The sequence below is a fragment of the Trachemys scripta genome, chromosome 6, assembly GCF_013100865.1.
Source record: "Trachemys scripta elegans isolate TJP31775 chromosome 6, CAS_Tse_1.0, whole genome shotgun sequence".
NCBI classification, from domain to species: Eukaryota; Metazoa; Chordata; order Testudines; family Emydidae; genus Trachemys; species Trachemys scripta.
In genome coordinates, this window is record NC_048303.1 from 1,149,174 (window position 1) to 1,155,173 (window position 6,000).

Genomic DNA, 6,000 nt, shown 5'->3' on the forward strand with positions numbered 1-6,000 from the left:
ACAAGGCTCAGGAGTGGTTTGCTGAGCTATTGAACAAGTTGTGCTGGAGAGTAGCTGGCTGTAAAGGAAAAGGGCTCGTCCTACAGTTCTCTGGTGTGTTCGTGAGGGGGCGGAAATGCAGGAGGAATGAATATGGGTGTAGGACAGCTGTGTTCCTGCAATCCCCGCTCAGCTCTGGCTCTCATGGGGCTACACTCCATGGTGTTCAGTGGGGGGGGGGGGGGGGGGGGGGACGGACACCCCAACAATGAGCAGGTGCCATGTCCAGCTAGACTAAAGCAAGGTGGGGGAAGAGAAAGCGTTGTGATAACGGTCTCAGTAGCTGAAGGATGCAAACGCACAGGAGAAAGGACATGGGCAGGGTGACGGGGTGGGTTCACGGGGGAGCAATGCTCGGCCACTGAGAGCAAACTTCGCTAGAGTGGCATGAGCCAGTTGGCAGGCTGGGAGTGAGAGTGATCAGCTTTGGCTAGTCCCCAAGGCCGGGTTGGAAGCCCCACAGCTCAGGGCATTTAAATTAAGACACAGACCTGTGGACCAGACTGCCAGGAACAGCCCTGCACTACCCATCTGACTGCTGGCATGGCTCTGCCAACCTTGCCCCAACCCAAGGAAGGGGGACAGGACAGGTGGCACATATCCTACTAGCACTGATAGTGTGATCAGTAATAACCCCCATGGATCTGTCAAGAACAAGTCCTAGCCAAAGCAAGCTATTGTCCTTATCTGATGGGAACCAGGCTACTGCATGGGGGGACGCAGTAGAAGTGAGACAGCTTTGGAGGGCTTTTGACACAGTCTGATTTGACAGTCTCATAAGCAAACTAGGGAAATATGGGCCTGATGAAATTGCAATAAAATGGGTGCGTAACTGGTTGAAAACTACTCAAAGAATCATTCCCCAGGGTTGCTCTCAGACGTTGAGGAAGTAGCAAGTTGGGTCCTGGTTTCAGTATTATTCAATATTTTTGTTAATGATGGCATGGGGAATATGCTTCTCAAAACTGTGGAGGACACCAAGCAGGGTGGGGTTGCAAGCACTTTGGAGGACAGGATTAGAATTTAAACTCAAGCAGGGGGGCTGAATTCAGTGTGACCGTCAAGAAAAACAGGTGCATAGTATGACAGTGTGTAAGGAAAAATCAAACTCACAACTACACAAACGGGCTAGGTGGTAGCAGTGCAGAAAAGGCGCTGAGGGTTAGAGTAGCTCACAAATGGAACATGAGCTAAGGGTGGAGCTATGGGGAAGAAGGCAAGGACAGTGTGGGTGCATTACCCGGGTGTCAGGCCTGGGAGGTAATGGTCCCACTCTCCCGGGCACTGGGGAGGTGAGGGTGGGCAGCATGGGCAATGGGGGTTAGATATTAGGAAAAACTTTTGAATGCACAGGGTGGTTAAGCCCTGGAACCTAGGGAGCTTGTGGATGCTCCATCACTGGAGGTTTTTAAAACCAAGTCATAACACAAGAACTAGGGGTCACCCACTGAAATGAACAGGCAGCAGGTTTAAAACAAGAGGAAGTATTTCTTCACAGAACGCACAGTCTGTCTGTGGAACTCTTTGCCAGGGGATGTTGTGAAGACCAAGACACTAACAGGATTCAAAAAAGAACTAGATAAATTCATGGAGGACAGGTCCATCAATGGCTATTAGCCAGGATGGGCAGGGATGGTGTCGCTAGCCCCTGTTTGCCAGAAGCCGGGAATGGGCGACAGGGGATGGGTCACTTGATGATTCCCTGTTCTGTTCATTCCCTCTGGGGCACCTGGCATTGGCCACTATTGGCAGACAGGATACTGGGCCAGATGGACCTTTGGGGCTGACCCAGTCTGGCCGTTCTTATGTTCGAGACACACCCATCAGGGATGGGCTGCATTTCCTGGTCCTGCCTCAATGCAGGGGACTGGCCTCGATGGCCTCCTGAGGGCCTGGCTGGCCCTACATTTCTAGGGGGCTGGTCCAGCTGTACCAGGTTATCACTGAGGGCCTCCCCTAGGACAGTGCCTCGGGTTGCTGTGGCTGGGCTCACCGCCTAACCCCGTATGAAAGGTGGGTGTGATGGCGGGCACTAAAGCCAGGGCAGAGTTGATGGAGAAGAGCTTTGTGTGAACTAGAACACTTGTCTCTTTCATACCCACATACGTTGGTCCAATGAAAGCTATAACTCCCTCCTCTCCCCCCCCCCCCGGTCGCTACAGCAACACTGCATACGCATTAGAGGGGCCATTCGTATGTCAGGCTTTAGGGCCTTTGGGCCTCTTGCCTGGCCGGCATCTGGGCCCAGGGGCTGGGGGAAATGTTCTTTGTAGTTAATCTTTGTCACGCTTCAGCAGTTTGGGACTGGCATCTAGTCTGTTCAGGGAACTGACTTTCTCCACTTTGCAAACACCCCAGGGTACCAGCCCCGAGGGTACCGTGAGCCAGTCGGGGGTGAGCAGCAACGTTGCCATGGACCAAAAATTGCCTCCTCCACCAACGCCCAAGTGAGCTGGTTTGTATCACAGCAGAAGCTGAAGCCGGCTTGCTCAGGGGGCTGCACTTGGCCCAGTTTAGGGGTTGAAAAGGGGCAGGGGAGAGCTCGTAGGTTAGTGCGGCACTTCCAGAGGAGCAACCCAAGCTACAGGCCCAGGTAACTCACTGCCTTGAACTTCAGTGACCGGAGTAACACCTGGTGGAAGGTGAAATTGTAGCACTGCTGCTACACATTGCAAGAGTCTAAATTACCTTTCAGCTCCAGCCAGGGGCCTGGACAGCACCCTGCCGCCGGCTCCATGGGCAGCTGCAGACCAAAAACCTACCACCGGGGGATGCACCAGATACGGGATGAACTGTACAGACAATTTTATCCCTTTATGTAAATCAAAGGACAGACAGGGAGGTTCAAGGCTGCTCACTATTACCCTGTGCTGCTCACCCTTGGGGGCACTAATGATACTGTGAGGTACAACGGGGAGTTGGGGGGTGAAGCTGGTGTTCTTCTGTCTCAGCCAGGGCCCCTGCCCTTGGCCAGACACAGCCTGCAGGTCACGGCCTGGCTGTGCGGCTGGGGAACCAGAAGGACTTTGGCTTCCTTGACCCTGGGATGCTGTTCTGGGGAGGACGGCTCAGCAGAGATGGGGTCAGTCCAGCTCTCAAGGATGGGGAAGAGGATCGTTGGCTAGAGACTTGCTAACCTAGTGAGTGGGGCTTTAAACTAGGTTTGATGATGGTAAAAGCCCCCAGGTGAGACCAGAACATGGAGACGTGGGTGAGGGGGAGAGAGGGGAAATCACAGGCACATCTTTGAGCTCAGTACACTAAGGCAAGACGTATGGGGAAGAAACAGGCCGAGGAATACTAGGGAATAATCACACTTTGACATAGTTGGCATCACGGAAACATAGTGGGATAATTCACGACTGGAATATTGGTACAGAAGGGGGCAGCAGTTCCAGCAGGGGAAAGAGGCAGGAGGTCTTGCCTTGTATCTCCCACCTGTATTACACCTGCACAGAGGTTGATAGAAGGGGGAGGTAGACCTCTGAAAAATCTCTGGTAAGAATAAAAGAGAGAAAAATCCAGGGCGATGTCATGGTAGGGCTCCGCTCGAGACAACCTCACCAGGCAGAAGAGGTGGATGGGGCTTTTTTAAAACAACTCACAAAATCATCCAAAGCACAGGACTTGGTGGGGATCGGGCACTTCAACTACCCAGACATCTGTGGGGGAAATAACACAGATTATCCACCATGCCCTTTGAATGCATTGGAGACAACATTTTGTTACAGAAGGTGGAAAAAGCCACTAGGGGAGAGGCTGGTCTAGATGGGATTCTGACAAAGAGGGAGGGACTGGTTGAGAATTTGAAGGTGGAAGGCAGCTTGGGTGAACGTGATGATGAAATGACTGAGTTCATGATTCCAAGGGCTTGTCTACACTTAAAATGCGGTAGCAGTCGAGCTGTGCCGCTGTAGGGCTCCAGTGTAGACATCACCTACGCCCCTGGGAGAGGTGTCCCGTCAGTGTAGGGTAACCTACCTCCCTGAGTGCTAGTAGCCAGGATGAGAGAAGAATTTTTTAATTGAGCTAGCGCTGCCTACACAGGGACTACGGTCAGCAACTATGCCCCTCGAGGTGTGGATTTTTCACTTATATAGATAAACCAACCTATGTCTTTTGTGCAGACCAGGCCTCAGGAATGGTAGGAGGGAAAACAGCAGAATAAAGACAATGGACTTCAGCACACGGGGTAGGTAAGCTCCCACAGCAAGCAGGCTAAAGGGAAAAAAGATCAGGAAATGGAGCAGTTTTCTTAGTGACATTATTAGAGGTGCAAAAGCAAAACTATCCCAATGCATAGGAAAGCTAGGCAGTATGGTATGAGACCCCACAGCCTAACCAGGAGAGCATCAACAACCAGAACCTCAATAAAATGTCATAGAACAAGTGGGAACTTGGTCAAATTACAAAGGAGAGCTATATTGAAAAAAGAGCACAAACATCATTCTGGGCTGTATTAGCAGGAGTGTTGTAAGCAAGACACGAGAAGTAATTCTTCTGCTCTGCTCCACGCTGATAAAGGCCCCAATTGGAATATTGTGTCCAGATCTGGGCACCGCATTTCAGGAAAGATGTGGACAAATTGGAGAAAGTCCAGAGAAGAGCAACAAAAATAATGAAAGGTCTAAAAAACATGAGCGAGGAGGGAAGCTTGAAAACACTGGGTTGTTTAGTTTGGAGAGGAGAAGCCTGAGGAGGGACGTAAGTCTTCAAGTACATAAAACATAGTCATAAAGAAAAGGGTGGTAAGGAGAACAGTTTAACCACTGAGGACAGAACAAGCAATGGACTCAAATGTCAGCAAGAGGTTTAGGTTGGCCATTAGGAAAAACTTCCTGTCAGAGTAATTAAGAAGTGGAACAAATTCGTTAGGAAAGTTACAGAATCTCACTGGAAAAAAAATCTCCCACGTGGTAAGGCAACTCCCATCTTTTCATGTATTTCTACCGGCTCCTGTACGTTCCACTCCATGCACCTGATTAAGTGGGCTCTAGCCCATGAAAGCTTATGCCCAGATCAATGTGTTAGTCTCTCGGGTACCACAAGGACGCCTCGTTGTTTTTGCTGATACAGACTGAAGGGGACGCTTGTGTTCATTTTAAACAACATGTGATTGACAAGGTACTTGTGCATAAAGAAGCAGGCTGTAGCTCACCACCTAGGGTGACCAGACAGCAAGGGTGAAAAATCAGGACGGGGGTGGGGGGTAATTGGCGCCTATATAAGAAAAAGCCCCAAATATTGGGACTGTCCCTATAAAATCGGGACATCTGGTCACCCTATCACCACCCTAAGAACATTCTAGAGAAGGCCGGGGGGAGGGGGGTGAGCTCAACCCGTGGCGTGGAGAAGTATAAGCATGTGATGAACAAATCCATATAGGGAAAGGTTAAATATGATTGGGCAGAGGTTTGTGTTATGTAACTGCTGTGTGCTATAAAATAACAATAGGAGGGGCTCCTCGCTGGAGGAACTCTGGCTGATTTTTGTAGCGGGGGCTCTCCCTTTGTGCACATTGAATAAAGCCTTGTCGAATTGAATCAAAGACCCTTGATTCTGCCCAGTGTCTGGCTCATTGGGAACCACCTGACTAACATAGCTACCCCTCTGAACCAGAATCTCACGGGAGTTTGAGAGCAGGTTAGGGATGGTCTAGAGCAGTGGGTCCCAAACTTTGACAACCTGGGAACCCCTTTCACTAAAATGTCAAGTCTCACAAACCCCTCCTAAAAAATGAATATTTCCAGGGATTTTCTCTTTTACCTGAGTATAAATTATAAAAGCCGTGATCTTGGAAATATAACATTTGTTTTTATGACATGTTTATTCACACTATTATTATTTATAATTACAGTATTTTTATTACATTATGAAAACGGATCTCACTTGCGTAGCTTGTATCACTTTGAATAAGCCTGTTTCATCAAGGAGTATCAGATGTGAAACAGCATGAAGGTA